This window comes from Pinus tabuliformis, chromosome 5_1, assembly GCF_031772625.1.
Source record: "Pinus tabuliformis cultivar Carrire ecotype Pingquan chromosome 5_1, CPIR1, whole genome shotgun sequence".
NCBI classification, from domain to species: domain Eukaryota; kingdom Viridiplantae; phylum Streptophyta; class Pinopsida; order Pinales; family Pinaceae; genus Pinus; species Pinus tabuliformis.
In genome coordinates, this window is record NC_142305.1 from 925523027 (window position 1) to 925543367 (window position 20341).

A 20341-nucleotide genomic window follows, 5' to 3' on the forward strand; every position below is an offset into this window, starting at 1 on the left:
AGGAACTCACTTAAAAATAAAAGTTGGAATATCTACATCAATGTATTCAAAATAATTTTCTATGGCGTCAGAGGAAGCATGATCTATTTATGACTGTATGGGATCATGAGTTTGAGAGTGAAATTGGCAAGAAATAGTGAAGGAATGTTGACAACTCACATTGCCATCCACTCTAGTTGAGTACCCCCTACAACTCCTTACCCTCTGATGAGGCATGTTGATCAAGAGAGGTGGCGAAATTAAACAACAAGGATACATGGTCCAGGAGGAGGAGAATGAGACCATATCAACTAATAAGGAGGAGAGAAAGTACACCGTGGTAGAGAGGGGGATATATGGGTGGAGTACTACTGCAAGGGGACCAAGGTAAACCTTTAATGCAACAACTAGGGAGCCAAATAGTAAGAGGTATCAGAAGGGGAGAGATGAGGTCACAAAGAAGATATATGGTCCATGATGAAGAGAAGCCATAAGGTGGCCAAATCCTAATGGAGAAGTGAGAACGAACTATACAAACAAAAACCAAGAAAATTATTATGACACAAGAGCACTAGATGACAAATGGACCATGAAAATTGGATACTTGGACCCAGGTGTTGTAGAGTTAACTTAACCACCAAAAGAGGAAATCCCTAGATCCTTTTCACTTCCAAGAGGGTCCTTGAATGATACCATCTACAACGAGCTTGTCAATTTCCTGATTTGAATAGAGAGAGCATGAGTGGGAGATTCTTCATCTAAGGATTGCTCATAGATCCTCCTCGTTTTAGTAGTAAGGATGGGAATTCAAAGCAGAGAAGGGATGATTCTCCTTGAGTTCAACATCGAAGATGGAATCAGGTGGAAAGTGCAATATTGCGTCTTCTATTGGAGTGGAGAAGGAAGTGGGGGTGACCAGGTTAAGGGGATCTGCTTTGACCCCCAAATTGAGAATGTAAACAATGATTGAAAGCATAAACTAGAAGCGATGAAACTAGGTGAGCAACATTGAAAAATCAGTCCTAAGGGAGGAGCACAATAAATAACAAATTTGATTGTCTAGGATGGTGTTACACGAGGGAGCTATGCAGCGAAAGTGTATTAAAGAGTTTGCATGACATCAAATTCACGGCAGATGGTGGAAACATTTAACAGGAGGGAAGACCACATCACTTCCCTCTATTGAGTGGTGTGGCAGAGGTGGAGCCGGCCAATACCCCAACTACTACATTAATCACCCAATCTGAGAACCATTTTTTACAAATAATGTTAAATCTTGCTTGTTTACCATTACTTAAGCAGATATGTACTTGAACCTTGATTATGGAGTTTTTTTTTTGTATCCAGAGGAACTCAGCAGCACACCTAACACGTAACTACTAGTAAACCACTGGGGATCTACGAATTGTCCTCCTCTCCGTAAACCAAGCCACAACCAGGGGGAATTTGAACCTTGGATCTCTCAATGTTCACATATTTCACATTACTTTGATCAATAATTGGGCTGCCCCCACCCTCGTGAGACTAACCTTGATTATGGAGTTATAAAGTCTAGAAAGTTAAAAAAATTGGATGACACTTATTGGGAAAATACCAATTTTGGAAATTATTTTATGTGCCTTTTTGGGAAATCTAGATGTCCGCCAATCCTCATTTGGATTTTTTTTTAAGTTTCATATTAAAAAAATCTAGATATCTAGATTCAACTCTTTGAGATATGAAATTTTCTACTAATCCAAATCCAACAAAAGTTCAATGCCTATTTATTGAATTAGTCATATTTTCACATTTTTGGATATACGAATCTGGTTTTTCTAGTTTTTTAATAAATCATACATCGAGATTCGACCTTTTTTTAAAATGCATTTTTCTAAACTTCCACTAAATTAGATTTCTAGATATCTTGATCAAGCTTTTCTATTTTTTGGATATCATACACCTGCATTCAACTATTTTTTGGATATCATACACCTGCATTCAACTCTCGAGTTTATTGTCACTTAGATATTTTTATTTTTTTTATTCCTAATCCAAATGTCAAATTTAATATTCACGTCTTTTAACAACAATTTTAAGATTAGTTGTTTGGTCATTGTTGATCACTATTTCTCATCTCTCAACCTCAAACACACAATTTCCACAGAAAGGATATTTCTATCAACCTCCAGAAAAGTGCTAATTAAATGTAAATGAAAGAAATAAACTAGAATTGTTTAATGGAAATTGTTGACATGGTGGTATGTCATGGCATCCACATGGGAGTTTGACATGACATTCAGATCTAGATTTTTTTTTTCCATTTCATTCATTATATTGGGATTACCTATGTGTTCTGAGTTTCACTCGCCCTATTCAATGAATTAAAAAAAATTGAATCTGACTTTTCATTTTTTTGGATATCTGACATTTATATATTGATTTTCCTTATAAATCTTCCGCTAACTTGGATTTCTAGAAATCCAAAACTTATTTTATTTTAAAATAGGATCTGTTAAAAAAAATGTTTTTTTTTTTTCCAATATTGTCATTACTATTGTTTACGAAGTTTTTCGACCTATTTTAATTCGGTCATGGTAAAGGGCAATAAATTTTGTTAGTTAAAAACTTTTCCAAGATCATTTGCTTGCTTTGATAAGTTATTCTACAAAACCATGGAAAGCGAAAAGTAACCCGACATGCATATCTAAAGCTTTTATAAAGAAACTAATTCCTATTTTCATTCGGATGTTGATTTCCAAACTCTGATTTTTTCTATAGTTCATGGCTCTTGGAGATCAATGACTCACTATGTCCACAAAATATTGTTCTAGGTAGATCTACCCAAAGTGATCACTTCTCGTCGCCTTAAACATAGATCCTGACCCTGGGAGTGTTGAAAGAATTGAATCCATGACCTCTCAATAGCAGAGGTTCTTAACTACGAGAACTAGACCAATTGAGCTAATGCTCATAAAAGATTTCCAAATTGTTGTTAAATTTTGTAACATTTCAATTTTCTTTTGGGTAATTATTTATTGAAATAAATTCATGTCTTTTGAGATATTTTGTTTATACATTTTATAATTTTTCCTTATTTTGTGCTATATGCAAATAATTTGTCTTAGAAAGCAAAGGGAAAGCAAGATTTGATTGAAGATCTAGAGGATAAGGAATTTGACGAGGAAAAAAACCAATTCATCCTTTTTCTTAGATAAAACTCTCAATATAGAACTCAAAGGTTTCCTCAACTGATGGAAAATTTATGAATTGCTTGAAAATGGAAGTTTTTCATATAAAGGTGAAGCTGATACTAACACATTTGAAGAAGTTAAGTAGTTGTAACTCTATATGGATGTAGCAAGACTAGCTATCATGCTCGATTATGATATGTTACATTGGATAATTTCTAATGTAGAAATCAAAACATGTATACTTTTTTATTTAGATTGTATGGTAGTAGGTCCATTCAAACTTGGAAATTTAGCTAAAAGATATAATTTTTTCACTCCTAAAGTTTATCCGACCAAACAATTTTTAGAATATTTCCAAGCCACATAGTTAAAACCCCCCAAAAAAAATGGTTGCTTTAATAAGAGACTGGTTGTATGATGAAAGTTCATTCAAAATAAAGGAAAACAAAATGTACCCTGTTGTCACTCAGAGTATATAGGCACTGTGATAACAACTCAGGGCAGGGGTTGTCACTCTGATCCCTGCCCACTCAGTTCTAGATGTCTCCCAACAATAGGATATGGGGGGTAGTCCCTATGGATATGTGAAGGTGGGAGGAAAGTTGGCAATCAACAAGCATATGAGACACGATTGAGTATCCTAGCTACTTGGTTAAATTTAGCAAGCTTCAAAGGTTAGATTAGATTTATATATGAGACCAGTGCCTTATGGAGTCAAAAAGATTGCTTATGATAAATTAGGACCAAGTAACTAGATGTACAATCATTGCTTAGATGCTTCACTAACTTATATGAGATGCAAGTCCTAAGATCTAAGTGTAATGCAAGGATCTTGGTTATTTTTAAGTTAGATGCCTAGTCTAAATGGAACCTCTCTCTTAACTATTTTGAGACCAGTCTTTAGAGTAGGTTGTGGGATGGAAACCAACAGGAAGTAAGCAGAGGCTTGATTAATGATACCTTCCCCTGTGTTCCAACCACCTAGTGCCTCTGATTTTGTAGAGGCTGTGGCTTTGACGACTGCAAGGTCACTATGTTAACCACTAGAAAGGTGTTGAATCCCTCAAGCTAAATTGAGAAAGTGTGGTGTAGGTAAATTATCAGTGTGGACACAAACAATTCCTCTAGCCTCGAGAGAGCGGGTCTAGCCACAAACAAACAATCTATGGAAAAAATCCTTAAGCTAGAATCAATTAAGAGGGCCTACCTCTTAGAACTCTATCTCGCTTGATGATGATTTTGCTTCCTCACTCCAGCTATCTCTCGTTTCCTTTCTTCGAATACCTGAAACAAGCAAACAACAACAACAAAAAACGTGATATCATACAATATTGTATTCAACCTATTTAATAGGTCAAGGAGCATTAAGCCATAAATATGTAAATACTTCATGTAGGAAATCAATGAATAGTTGCATTTATATAAATCAGAAAGAGATTACAACCGGTGCCTTGACGTTGCTGGTCTCCTCCGACGTATCCGGGTTCCGACACTTCTGTTGGCACTTCATTTATAGCCTTAACAATTAAAGTTTTAAGGCCTCTTTCGCTCTAGTACCAAACCAAACCAAAATCACACTATTCTCCCTCAAACATACACTAGAAAGCTACAAGCTATAGATGACTTGCTAATTATTCAAACTTGCTCCAAAACTCCAACTAGCTTTTGCTTGGGAAAAAGAGAGGTTTTTATAGCATGGATGTATGGGAGATGGTTCCTCTCATCATGGGAGAAGGTCTTATATCTTGATGTTGTTCCATCCTAATAGGGGAAAGGAGCCCAAACTGACTTCCTCGGCTCTATCCGGCCCAACCATCTACCAGACTTCCGTTACAAAGCTTCTAGACATGGAAGCTTTGACTCCTTATTTAAAAAACCTTCCAAAAGAAGATAAACGTGACTGTAAAAGGGCTCAGTCGCTCTGTGTGGAGAGAGGGATAGTTTTAATCTCTGCAAATCAGCACGAGGAGGAAACTGGTTAGTAGCACCAGTCTTGTAAACTAGGATAAAAGGAAGATTCTTGGGAAATGATGCAAAGGGGAATTATTTTGCTCATGAAGAGGGACATACTGGGAGTTTCTTCATGATGGGAAAGCATATCGGGTACACTGTAGAGGTGCTCCAGGATTGTACGAGGAGTACAGGGACAGTGACAAAATTATGTGTAATAGATGCCCCCTAAAGTGTGAAGGCCGAACTAGAGTGAGGGGTGAAATGCTTTACAAGTGGAAGCGGGGAACCAGAGTCCATCATCGGAAAACCTGCAAGCAAGCATAGATACATATACATCACTGAAAACTCTGAATAATGATACATGAATCGTGGTATGGATGCAACCATCCAGAGAATGATCATGTAAATGGATCCAAGGCATGGGCACAACCATCCAATAGAAAGGATCATAATGAAACCAAGGTATGGTCGCAACCATCCAATAATGAGAAGGATCACATATAACAACTCATGGTATGGTCGCGACCATCCATCTAAAAGAGACATGGATATCAACATGATCATGTCACATCACCTCGCAACCTAGACTTGTGTAATCTTAGCCCAGGGTCTTGCGCTCCAAACGACCCGACCAAAGTACAAATCATAACATGTGAATGGATGTGATGAAGTCGAACATGCTGGGAAGTCACTTGATTACCAGCCAATGATGTGAAATGTTAACAAGTGCGAGAGAAACCACCAATAAGGACAATGGTTCTCAAGGTATTGGCAGCATAGTTCACGAAATGTGAATAAAGGAACTAATGTCGAACACCCGTGAAATCACCCGAATGCAAGCCAATGATGTGAGCTTGTCGTCGAGTGTGAAGAAATTTCCATTAGGGCATGCAATCTCTAAGGTACTGGAAAGGAGTCTCTCGGTCAACTTCTCGGAAAATGAGATGAAGTCGACAAGAAGAAACCATGTCGAAGGAGGGCCGTGATGTACCCCACACCATTGACATGAGACAAAGGGATGCAAATGATTTTAGATGATACAGAGAATCAGGAGTAAGTGTAATTGCAGAGGGACTGACTCTTGAACATATCGACGACATGATTCCAGAGTTTGGTAGCTTTTGGATCTATAAGATCAGTGGTCATGATGATGTTGTAGAGATCAAATGGAAGGAAAAAATGAGCGGCCCAACCCAGGAAGGTCAATGATGAAAAGGAGGATATCCCAACTTGACACGAAGCAAAAAATGTCATGTTCAAGAGTGCGCTGCCGACACGACTAATAGAATTTCCAATTTCCCCCCACCATTTCTGGTAGGTACCCCAATTATTTTTAATCACAAGCTTGAAGGAGATAGCATGTGCTTGCACTGTAAGTTCATCCTTCAGACGAATCCGACCTAGTAAGTTTAATGAGCCCTAGGAAGGAGAAGCTCGTGTTCGTAATGGCGGCGAATCCAATGTCGTTTAATGTTTTAATGAGTCCGATAAAGGGGTAACTTGGTATATTTTTTTATGTTTAGAGAGTTTGAAAAATACACAGAAAAGTAAACTCCACATGGTCCCTTTTTGTACATTTGTGTCTCTCGAGCCTGAAAAGGTAGAAAAGTATACTTGAGAGAACCGCTTGACAATTTTAGTCAAGGACTAACTTTTTCGTAAATAGTGAATCCTAGCCCCAAAATGGGGTAACATATACTGGGTGAACGACGTTTCGTAGCCTTTAACTAGTTCAAAACGACAAGAGCTCGACAATCTTTTCATGTTTAAAGAGTCGGAAAAGAGCTTGAAAGCAGACCCCCCATTTTATTCTCTTTTACGAGTCAAAAAGGGAAAAATACTCAGGTGATCTTTTCATTTGAGTTTTACGAGTCGAGAAAAGAGCTAAAACATGACTCCAGTACCATCATCGATAATCTGTCACCTGTCGTTGAACAAAAAGGTAAATGCATTATCCAGTTCTGAGGAAAAATAGGTCAAAAATACTCCAAAACCCTAATATTTCATGAAAAAATGAATAAAATGAAGCAAAAGTAATTTTTTTTACCATTTACCATTTTACCTTTGCGTGAAGAGCTTTGTACCCACTTGTGTCCTAATTTTTCCGGAGTAGATTACGGTAGATCTGGGAGGTCATACGTCGAGCCGTCAGTTGCAGGTATGAGCCAAGACCTTAAGCTCCATTTTCATACTTATTTCACTTGTTTTTAGCCATTTTTTGGATTTCATGAGGAGGTTTTGGCAAAAAAAATTCGCCCTCGGTCGACGCGATTCCGTGCCCAGAATCGTGCCGATCGGGGGTTGCTAAAACTGTCAACCGCGCCGGTCTTGTAAACTAGGATAAAAGGAATATTATTGGGACATGATGCGAAGGAGAATTATTCTGCTCATGAAGTGGGACATATTGGGAGTTTCTTCATGATGGGAAAGCATATCGGGTACACTATAAAGTTCCTCCAGGATCGTAGACGGGGAGTACAGGGACAATGAAAAAATGATGTGTAACAGAAAGGTGGTCATCTTCTCTGTCAACCAAGCTTATGCTTGGAGGTAAATTATTAATACAAGTCTAAGCCTAAACTTGAAAAAAAGATGGGTGAGTGATCTTGAGTTAAGATTGTTTAATGTTTAAGTACTTAGTTATGAATTGATCTTGAGTTATGTCAACAAGTACTTAACAATGATATTTACGAAAAAATCTCAACCATAAGAACATGTGTCAATTTAAAAAATGCCAACAAGATATCAACATGTACTCAACAAGATAGATGATTCACCAATATTCTCTAGATAAATTTATTATCCACGAAGATGTAATCAAGAAATGATGAAAATGATAAAAAGTGAAGAAACTAAAGCACTTTTTTTCTGGGGAAAGAAAATTCATAATTTCATAAATAGAAATTACATGTTATGGATGCCTGAAGGCATATGCTGTAAACGTGGCTATGAAGTCCACTATCAAAAATCAAAAAATAAATATATAGGAAACCCAGAGGGTGTACTGTTCTGATGCATATATCCGCTATGTATAAAAACCAAAAATAACCCACGCAGGGGTTGTCAATCATAAGCTGTTCTTTTTTGTACAGTGCAAAAACTAAAAAGGTTCAGATTCATATAGCTGTAAATTAGAGGCTATTGCCCCTCAGTAGTCCCTCTTCTATGTATGGTCTGTGGAAATAATGATAGATCCCTGCCGGAGAATGTTCTGCGATCATCCATTCCCCTAGAGGACGATGCGTCGCTTCTTTTGATAGCCTGTTAGCAGTTTCATTTCTTTCCCTGTAGATGTGAGAAACAAAAATTTGATCAAAGAAAGTTTTGAAAAAACAATTTCTTCCAATATAGATCTCAGAGAGTATGCAGTGCAAATAGCTGAACCAATCAGTCACTATCTTTGAATCGCCAAAAATTTGTATATTTCTGCATTGTTTCAAGATAGCAAAGTATAGCAGGTGGCGGAGTGTTATCAATTCAGCATGGTTGTTGGTGCCAGGTCCCAGTCCCAAGCATATCTGGTAGAAATGAGTTTCAGAAAGGTAGAGGCAAATGCCGCCCCCACAGCCGTGTTGTTGGGCAGCCCCGTCATAGTAGGCCCACGGGATAGCTTTGTTGATCTGTTCCTGATGTATAATCCTTGGTCTCTTTTGGCTGTCATCATTTGGAAGCTCTTCGTATGTAGCACAAATCTGTGGGGGGAGGAGATTCCAGTTTACCAAAGTATCATAAAAAAAAATTTATTTCTTTTGAGCCAAATATACCATGATACAAGGAGAGGCAGGTTTCTTGATTTGGTGACAGCTGATGTACTCCACCAGTTCTCCCAAGCCGATATTATATCAACCCCCTGCCAGTTTCTGGTCATATTAAGAGATATAAGGACTTGAGTCCATATGCTTCTGGTGGTAGTGCAGGTGAGAAAAAGATGTTGGGTTGTTTCTTCTTCTTGGAGGCAGAGTACACATCGGGTAGGCCCCATGAAAGCCCGCCTTTTCAGATAGGAGCCCGTGGGAATCTTATCTTCTAAAATATTCCACATCAACAGCCTGGTACGTGGAGGAGCTTGTAATTTCCATAGGCTAATCCACCAACTTCTAATGATCTCTGGTTTCTTGTCTGCTATGATTATGTTATACCCCTGTTTTGGTGTGTATTGCCCAGTTTTTGAGTGAGCCCAGATGAGTTCATCTTCAGCATTCTGTAATCTAACATGTGTTTCTATGAGAGCCTGTAGGTAGAGATGCCAAATTCTACTCCATTCCTCTGGAATGTGCTAGTATGGATCAGTCAGCCATGCTTGTAGGAATTTACAGGGTAAGTTCCTCAGAAAGAATACCAAGAGGACACCGCTCACAACCAGATCTCAAATCAATACACCAGTATTTTTGACGTGGTTAAAACCCTCAGAGTGCAAGGAGGGAAACAGTCCACGGCCTATCCCAACGTGGGTACAGACAATTTATTAATCAAAGAATGAAAATTTACATAAGCTTCTCTCATGCACGGATTACCCGAACAATGACCCTCCATGCACTTTAAATAGAACTCATGGACCAATCGGGTGTCAAGCCACGGATCAAGTGTCGGTAATACCGAGGTGAGAGTGAACCGTCGGATCACTACATATCGTGACCGTCGGATTGTAAGTTACAAAATGTACAACGGTAAAGAAACACACTTTACCTAACTCTAACCTAACTCTATACTAGACCAAGTTGAACTTAACTATATCCTATGTGTCGGAATATCCTAACATCCCCCCTTAAGAACAACTTGGGATAGGATTGAAGGATTTACAAATATGACACAATAGGAGAAGGAAGGAGGCACTAGAGCCTATCCCCCCTTAGTGACAACTTCCTGAACTCCAAGCATATATCGAAGCTTAGTGAACTTTGCCTATGTGAGAGCCTTTGTGAAGATGTCTGCAACCTGATCATCTGTTGGACAATATTGCACTTCAAGAACATGGTCATGAATGAGCTTTCTGATGAAGTGCATGTGTAGTTCAATGTGTTTGCTGCGCTGATGCTGGACTGGATCTTTGCATAGCTGAATGGCACTTTGATTATCACACCAAAGTGTGGTTGGATGCTGCTGCTCAAAGCCAAACTCTGATAGGATCTGACGAAGCCACAAGGCTTCCTTACTAGCTTCCACGGCACCACGATACTCTGCTTCTGCTGATGAAAGAGAAATGGCAGCCTGTTTCTTACAAGCCCATGTAATAGGTCCTGAACCAAGAGTGAAGACATAACCGGCAGTAGACTTCCGATCATCAAGGTCACCAGCCCAATCAGAATCAGTGAAACCAACTAACAGAGGAGCTGCTTTGGCACTGTAATGAATCCCAAACTGTACTGTACCTCGAACATAACGAAGTATTCTTTTAGCTGCTTTCCAATGACTTTCACGGGGGTTTTGCATAAAACGAGCAACAAGGCCAACAGCAAAGGAAAGATCAGGACGAGTATGGGTTAAATACAAGAGTTTTCCGACAAGTTGACGGTATAAGGTAGCATCAACTTCAGGAGAAGTACAAGAGACTGAAAGTTTGACTCCAGACTGAAAGGGAGAAGTGGCTGGCTTACAGTCTTCCATGTGAAAATGACGAAGAATATCACAAGCATACTTGGACTGGGAAAGGAAAATACCCTCTTGGGATTGCAAGACTTGAAGACCGAGAAAATAGTGTAAGTGTCCTAAGTCTGTCATTTCAAATTTCTTTTTAAGGCTGGACTTCACATGGTTTATAAGGTTGGGATCACTACCAGTAAGAATAAGATCATCAACATAAAGAACAAGGATGATGAGAGAGTTGCCCACTTTCTTGGTGTAGACAGTATTGTCAGAATGACACCTAGAAAAGCCAGATTCTAAAAGAAAGCTATCCATTTTGGCATACCAAGCTCGAGGAGCTTGCTTGAGGCCATAAAGGGATTTCTTAAGTCGACAAACGAGGCTGGAGTCTGTTTGTATGAAGCCAATGGGTTGTTCCATATAGATTTCTTCCTGCAAGTCACCATGCAAGAAGGCAGATTTAACATCCATTTGATGGACTTCCCATTTTAAAGAGGCAGCAAGGGAAAGAACAAGGCGGATAGAGTTCATTTTGGCAACTGGAGAGAAGGTTTCAGTGTAGTCAATGCCTTCAACCTGTGAAAAGCCCTTAGCAACTAGACGAGCTTTATGTTTATCAACTTTCCCATCTGGTCCATACTTGGTTCTGTAAACCCATTTGCATCTAACAAGTTTGCGTCCCTTTGGTAGAGGAACAAGATCCCATGTATCATTTGTCATCAATGAATGATATTCTTCATTCATAGCTGTTTCCCAATGTGGATGGCCTGAAGCTTCTGCAAAAGTGTCAGGATCATGATTTACTGGAGCTTGAGCCAGTAAAGAAGAGGCTCTTTCAAACTGAGAACGTGTACGTCGCTGATCTGTAGGATCACCGGCAAGATCACCTGCTGCATCCCGAGTAGCACGGACCCATCTTGGAAGTTGAGGATCCTGAGAAGGTGGGGAAGGATTATCATCCTCGCTTTCATCATCAGAAGAAGAAATGTTTTCAAAGATAGAAGAGATAGGAAGAGGTGGCACATCCGCCGTACTAGGCTCGCAGGCCGATTTATTTTCATCAAATTTTACATCTCTTCTAATGATAACATTTTTGGACTTAAATGGAATAAGTCTATAGCCTTTTACATCTTCAGAATATCCAACAAAAGTACATTTCTCACTCTTAGGTTCTAAGGCTTTATGCTTTTCATCTGGAATATGGGCCCATGCTTCACTTCCAAACACACGAAAGTGACTTACATCTGGTTTAATGGAACTCCAGGCTTCTTCTGGAGTGATATTCTCTAGAACCTTAGTAGGAGTGCGATTGATTATATAATTTGCACAATTAATTGCTTCGGCCCAAAAACTAAGACTGAGTCCTTTAGATTGCAGCATACAATTAGCCATTTCCTTTAAGGTGCGATTTTTCCTTTCAGCTACACCATTTTGTTGTGGAGTGTATGGAACAGTATGTTGCATTTGAATTCCATTTTCGGTGCAAAAGTTGATGAATGCATTTTTAACATATTCTCCACCATTATCAGTTCTTAGCTTAAGAATTTGATGTCCAGATTGTTTTTCAACGAATGCTTTGAAGGCCAAAAAGGTGGTAAATACTTCGCTCTTGAGTTTTAAGAAGTATACCCAAGTGCGTCTGGAGAAATCATCAATGAAAGTTAAGAAGTACTTGCAGCCAGAGAATGAAGCAACAGGAAGAGGACCACATAAATCACTGTGCACAAGCTGTAAAGGGGCTGAGGCGTGCCAAGAGGCACGTTTGTCAAAACTGTCCCGATGATGTTTTCCGAGTACACATCCGGAACAAACACCATCTTTGCAAGATACCATAGGAAGACCTGTCACCAGGTTTTCTTTACATAGATGCTGAAGGGAGCGATAGTTTAAGTGACCATACCGCTCATGCCAAAGTTTGCTCACTTCATCATTATGAGCAACAAATACTGAGGGAAGATGGGATGACCCAAAGTTGTGAAACTTATACAACCTTTTGGAATCATCAGCAAGACCAGTAGCTAGAATCTGTTTAGGATCTTTTAGATCCTTGATTACAACATCATGAGGTGAAAATTCAACAATTTTACCTTCACCTGAATGAGTTATCTGATAGACAGATAGAAGGTTGCAGGATAAGTTTGGAACACATAATACATCATTGAACTGACCATTGTCTAGATGAACAGTTCCAGTCCCTACAACATTAAGAGATCTATCATCACCAACATATATATTTTTGGTGTTACAATCATTTAAAGAAGAAAACATGGCTTGGTTTTTGGCCATGTGACAAGAGGCTCCAGAATCAATGAGCCACTCATGAGAATGAGAAGAAGAAGAAGATACATTTAATGCATAACCAGACTGAGATGATTGACAATGACATGCAGAAAATGCCGTTCCGGAAGTTGAAGTTGAAGTAGGCTCCAGATGGATGTTATGTTTCTTCATTGCGGCTTCCAAGGCTTCCATCTTCTTAAAGCATTTAGATTCTAAGTGGCCATCTCGATTACAAAAGTTACAATGTCTGTCAGTCTTCTTCCATTTGTTTTTATTGGTCTTGTCATATTGCTGAAATGATCTTTCATCTTGAGGCTGAGTTGGTTTAGGACCATTCCTTTGAGGATAAGACTTCTTAGGATTCTTTGAATTTGGTTGCTGCTGGGCGGCTAACGCTTTCGAGGAAGAGTTTCCAAGATTAAGAAGACCAAGGTGTAAGAGTTTTTCTTGTTCTCTTATTAAGGAATCACAAAAGGAGTCAAAGGAAGGGGGCTTGTAGTCTTTGCCTTGACAAATGAAAGCTTCCCTGGTAGAATGGAAAGTGGAAACAAATACAGAGTAGGCTGGTCCCAACTTAGTAAGGATGGAATAAATAAGGTTACCATCTTCTTTCTTAACTTTAACACCTTCCAAGAGATATCTAAGGGTCTTGAATTTGGACAAGAAATCTTCAATGCAAGAAAAATTATTAGGATCCAAAGTAAGCAACTCATTCTCAAGTTGATGGGCTCTAATTTCATTTTTAATCCCAAAAACTTTAGCAAGTTTTTCTAATGCTTCATGAGGAGTTTCAATTTCTGCAATGTGGAATCTAAGATCAGGAGAAACAGACATTCCTATCAAACCACGTGCTTGATCTTGTCGATTTTCCCATTTTTCGGCCTTGTCTTCATCTTTGGGTTTCTTCTCTTGGTCTGTGGCTATTCTGAAGAGACCTTTACTTCTAAGTAAATCTCCCATGTAGGCTACCCATTGGAAGTAGTTAGTGCTGTCAAGAATGACTTGGCATGGACTTTCCATTTTTTTGAAAAACAACTGAAGCTGAAGATGCTGAAAGTAAGTGGTCCAATGGATAGATCTCGAAAAAATAGGCGGTTTTAAAAAAAACGGCTCTGAAAAAGGCTTCCGGATGAAGAAGTTATGGCTTTTTGAAAAAAAATTGTTGACGTTGCCGGCAAAGTGCGCGAATGTGCGGGAATGAAAAAATCCGCCCCCACAAAATGGAGACTTGAACCCAAGACCTCTACTCTCTTAAAAGGTCTTTGAACCAATTGATCTATACAAAATATTTGAGAGAGAGAGAGAGAGAGAGAGAGAGAGAGAGGGGGGGGGGCCTCGATTTGCGTGCTTGCCTTGGGAAGACTCTTTTCCCCTACAAAACACAAAACACAAAACCCAACACGAATATCCAAAGAAAAACGAACCTTACGGCTCGAAGTTAGCTTTAGCCAAAAAACTAGAAATTTTAAAAAAAAATCTCAAAGTTAGCTTTTAGCCGAAAAACTAAATATTTTTCTCAATGTTTCTGATTTTCCGAGATCACACTAAGGTGCAGGGAAAAGAGCATACGCATGAGAAAAATCCTTTCTTTCTGTTTCTGATTTGCCCAGATCGCACAGAGTCGCAGGGCAAAGAGCATACGCAGAAATGAAAGGTATAGATCCGGAAAAAAAAGGCTAAATAAACCGAAACCGAAATAAGCAGAGAGAAAATGACAGTAAACTGCAAAAAAAAACACTGTATACCTCCCGATCTGAAAAATGACGCAGCTAGGGCTACCGGAAACCTTTTCGCGTGAAACGAAAGGGGTTCCTCACTGAAACAGATGCTCTGAACGCAACAGAGCAGTCCTCTCGGCCCGAAAGCAGTCAGAAACAGCAGATCTAGGAAACGACAGCCGCATGCAGTTCTACCGGCTTCAGATTTGGATCACCAACGGACGCGGCCCTCAAATAGCTCTGATACCATGTAGGAATTTACAGGGTAAGTTCCTCAGAAAGAATACCAAGAGGACACCGCTCACAACCAGATCTCAAATCAATACACCAGTATTTTTGACGTGGTTAAAACCCTCAGAGTGCAAGGAGGGAAACAGTCCACGGCCTGTCCCAACGTGGATACAGACAATTTATTAATCAAAGAATGAAAATTTACATAAGCTTCTCTCATGCACGGATTACCCGAACAATGACCCTCCATGCGCTTTAAATAGAACTCATGGACCAATCGGGTGTCAAGCCACGGATCAAGTGTCGGTAATACCGAGGTGAGAGTGAACCGTCGGATCACTACATATCGTGACCGTCGGATTGTAAGTTACAAAATGTACAACGGTAAAGAAACACACTTTACCTAACTCTATCCTAACTCTATACTAGACCAAGTTGAACTTAACTATATCCTATGTGTCGGAATATCCTAACAATGCTTGACTATGGAAAGTGGTATTATGCTGATCCCCAATCTGTCCCAGATACTTGATACGTCTATTGTTTAGGAGCTGAATCAGACCATCAGGTAGTATATGTGAGTTACCACATCCAATCTAAGGATCAATGCCAATATGGACAGAAGCGCCATTGCCACTCTTCCATATTAAGCCATCCTTAAGTCCCCAGCCTCCCCACTGCTTCGGTGTAGCAATTCTTGTCCATTTTACCCAGGCAAACAGTCTGCCCTCCTTACTACCATTCCAGAGGAATCTACAACAGATTTGTTGTATTCTGTGAAGAATACCTCTAGGAATCCAGGTGAGAGACATCCAGTACACCGAGGTGGCTTCAAGGACTATTTTGATAAGGACAAGTCTGCCTGCCCTAGACAGGAACTTGTGACACCAACAACCAATTCTCTTCTCCACTTTTGTAATGAGCCAGGTCCAGTTTGCAATCTTGTACCCATCTGGTTTTAGTCTGAAGCCCAAATATTTTAATCCCCCCATCAAATCAGTAGCCTGAAAGGGAAAATATTGAGTGGCCAACTGAGATTCCTGTAGGGAGCAATCAGATAGAGAGATGGTGGATTTTTCTCTGTTGATCTCCATTCCCGTGGCTCTGCAGAAAAGGTTTAGAATCTCATTCAAAGAAGTCGAGTCCCAGACACTGCCATTCAGGAAGATCAATATGTCATCTACAAAAAGTAGATGTGTCAACTAGAATTGTTCCATGATTTTTAGGCCTTGAAGGGACCCCCTTCTTTTTTCTGTAGCTATAAGTCTAGTCAGTCCTTCCATGACTAGTAAGAAAAGAAGTGGTGATAAAGGGCATCCCTGCCTGATCCCCCTATCAATATTGAAGGAGGGCGATGCTGAACCATTTATGAGAATAGCAAAAGAGACAGAGGAGATGCATCCCATGATCCAACTGATGAGTGCTGGGGGAAACCCCAAATGAGTAATAATCATCTTGATGTATAACCAATTTACTTTGTCAAAGGCCTTTTCCAGGTCAATTTTAAGAGTCAGTCCCTTGAGATTTCTGAGTTTGATGGAGTGGAGGGCTTCCTGGGATGTACCAATGGCATCCTGAATATGTCTATGGTGGAGGAAGGCAAATTGCTCCTGAGAGATATGATTGGATAGTATGGGCTTGATGCGGTTGGCGATGATTTTAGAGATGATTTTGTACAGACAGTTGCAAAGGGATATAGGCCTGAAGTCATTAAAAGAGGAAGGTGAATCAGTCTTAGGGATCAAGGCCAAGTAAGTGAAGTTAATGAGGGGGTGGATGTGTCCCGATGTTCTGCTTTCCTCGATGACAGCAAGTAGATCCCCTCCCAGAAGCTCCAGAAAAGCCAAATAGAACTCCACTGGCCAGCCATCATGGCCAAGACTCTTATCCCTTTTGAACCACTTGAGAGTTCCTTCTAATTCTTCCAAAGTGACCGGTTGATTTAAGTCTTCTGCCTCTTCCTGATCCACAAACCTTGGAAAGTGGCCAGCTAAATTGATGATATTCGGGGGGTTGATGGCTGCCAGCGTAGTGAATTGCCTCTTGAAATGTGTAATCCCCAATCTGGCTAATTGTGGGTGAGTAGAGGCCCAACCCCCAGACTCACAAGGCATCTGCCAGATAGTATTAGTGGCCTTTCTTCCATTTGCAAAGTTGTGGAAGAATTTCGTATTACCATCACCTGCTTGGAGCCAGGTGGCTCTACTTTTCAATCTCCATTGTTCTTCTTTTTCCAGAAGAATCTTATTTTTATGGTTCTCCAACGTAACTAGATTCATTTTAGTCTCCTCTATTAAGAAACCTAGCCCCTGATCATCCATTAACTGTGCAATCTGTAATTCAATATCAACAAGTTTCTGATCATCACTCGTCTTCTTCCTCTTAGACCACTCCTCTGTCATTGACCTGAGTTTATTTAGCCGAATACAGAAGTCCGCAGCCGACCTCTGTTCCCTCAGGGGGGGTTGAGCTCTCCAGAACTCAGTCACCATGTTGATGTAGTCAGGATCTTTTAGATGGCCAGCAAAGAATTTGAAGGGGGAGCGCGACTTTCTTGATGGTCCGGTAATTTGTAGAAAAATGGGTAGATGATCAGAAGAGCCCCCAGTTCCCACCCATTGTCGATACAGGGGGAGGTAACGGATGAGGTTTTCATGAATCAAGAACCGATCCAATCTTCGGCCCAGGGCAGCCTCCCCAGTCCACCTATTGTGCCAGGTGGGTAGCTTCTTATTCATGGGAACGTCAACTAAATTGCAGGAATCCAGTAGAGTACTCATCTGATCGGAAATAGGATCGATTTGAGCTTGGTGTCCCCAGGATTCTTCCATGCCCAATGAAAAATTTAGATCCCCCCCATGATGGTGGAGTTTGTGACAAGATCATGTTCCAACAAATGGTGCCAAAAATCCATTCTGTTCTGATTAGGAGCATATATGTTAATCACTTTTAATTGAAGTCCCAGCTCCCCTACGAAAATGTCCATGCCCATGAAACCCATGCCCCCCCAGGTGGATATATGCTTAACTATTTTAGGGTTGATGCCAATTGCGAGTCCACCAGATCTGCCTATGGCATCCATACCCTGAAATGTCCAGCCCGACAGGATAGAGTGAAGGGTTCGAATAGTATCTTCAGAAGAGCCAAGAGTTTCTTGAAGGAAGAGTATGTCACAGATTGTATCCTTTAACAATCTTTTGAGAGCCAATTTCTTTTTGGGGTTGGCTAGTCCCCGGCAATTGTAGGAGAGCCAAATCATGAGGGACCATGGGTAGTGGGCTCCAATGCTCTAAGCGCCCTCTCAATGGTATGATGTCGGCCCCTTGCAACATCCGCCACCGCAGACTTGATGGCAGATTTGATCTTTGATGGGCGCCCTCTGGTAGGTTTATGGAGCTTGGTCTTTCCTGGGGATCGGCCCAATCCAAGATGCGTGTTTTTAGATCGAGGTCTGGAGCGGAGGTTGTAGGGATGGGGATCCGGCCTAGAAGAGGAGGAATAGTGAGAAGGGGGAGTGGAGAAATCCCTGTGGGAGGTGGGAGTGGTGGAAAAAGTGGGCGGGGGCACTGATAAAGAACAGGGGATGGAAGGAATAGTGAAAAATGTAGATGAAGGGGAATGTAGAGATGTATGCAATACATTTAACATAACATCTGAAAAAAGAGCAGCAGATATGGGGATAGATTCATTACCGGGCAGAAGAGTAGCTTCCGCTGCAGATTTGGAGTGAGTTCTGGGAGGAGATGGTGGAGCTTTTCGCCGGCTCCCAGTCTTCTTTGTAGTCTCTGCCGCGGTTTCAGCTGGTACCCCTCCACGTTCCTATTCACCCTTGTTCTACTCTACAGAGGCCTATTGCTTCGTCCCCTTAGAGTTTTCCGTGGTCACTGAAGAATTTAGAGGGCGATTCTTGAATAGGTGACCCACTTTGTGGCACCTCCTACAGTGAAAAGGGACTCCTTCATAGTCCAGAAGTTATTTGCGTGAGAAGTGTCTCCTATGGAGAGTAATTTTTTCCTCCAGCCCAACCCTGGTGTCAAGGTGAACCAAAATCCTTGCCATTGTCATGATTCCTGTTTTTCAAAAGACTTGTCATGTTCCAGGTAAGTCCCCAGGGCATCTCCGATTCGTTTGAAAACCTGTGGAGTCCAAAACTGCATAGGTAGTCCAGGAAGTCTGACCCAGATGGGTCCAGCGCCGAGTTGCTCGCGTTCAAGATCGAAAAGAGGATCCCAACGTTTCAACAGAACAGGTGTGAGCTCAATGTGCTAGTAATGTGAAAAAATCCTTTCCGTGTACTCCTCCCTATGAAAGCGGAGGGCGAACCATCCTCTGGCCAGCACCCGAATTACAGGGAGTTCTTTCAGCAAGGAACCCCATATCTCCACAGTCCAAAGACGCAATCTCTCCACCGAGTAGTTTCTACCTCGAACATGGCCTACCAGAACTTTTCTCGCCGTATCCATTGCGTCTGCCATTTGGACGTCCTCTCCAAAGGTCAGGTTGATATCAGTGTCAACCGCTCTGAGACACCGGCCCCTTTTCAGTTTTTCTGAGCGCCGTCCCGTTGGGTATTCTTTCAGAAGGTTCCTGCACAGTTCTGAAGAGCTGTGCTGCGCCAAAATAGAGGGTCTAGGGTTATGGATAGGTGTGTTGAAACAACCAGATCGAATCGGGGAGAGGGGATTGTGGTTGCACTCACCGGAGTGAGAAAAAGCATGCGCTGGTCGCGGGGGGTTTGATGGGCCAGCCTAAGCCAGGGAGATGGAGGGAGGGTACATAGGCAGTGGGAGCTGCGGGGGAGGAGGAGGGGGTTGCTGCGGATGGTAAGGTGAGGGGGAGTCGAAAGTAGGGGAGGCCTGTAGGCAGGAGCCGAGGAGGTTCAGAGTAGCCGGGGAAAGGGGGGGACATTCCAAGCCTGGAAGGTCCGCTACATTGACTGCAGGGTGCTGGCGCTTCCCGGAGATAGGCGAGTGTGTCTTCTTCTGTTTGGCAGCTGTCGACCGATCCAACTTATCCTGCAAGGGGCCCTCGACCGATGTGGAATTGTGCGCCCATATTTCCTGTTCCGGCATGGGGTCCTCCTCGTAGTCCACGAGGTCCTCTTCCACCATTTTAGCCGGTTGCAAGCCTGTCCGTCGTGTGACCAGGGGGGAGCGGGCAGTGATGAAAGGGGATAAACAGTCTAAGAACTGGAGGTGTGTCCAAAACCCGCGAGAACTGTCACACGAAATAAAACAAAAGGAAACCGCCGACCGGCTCGACTGTAGAGAGCAAGGACCAATAAAAAAATGAAGCATGAAAAAGACCGCGGTCAGAACGGCGAGGGTACCCGTGCTGCCTCCACCATAATCGCTCACTGTTGTAGTGCCGTAGTTTTGTCAAAACCTGAAAACCCTAGGGTTCCGCCATGGTCGCCTCCGACTCTTC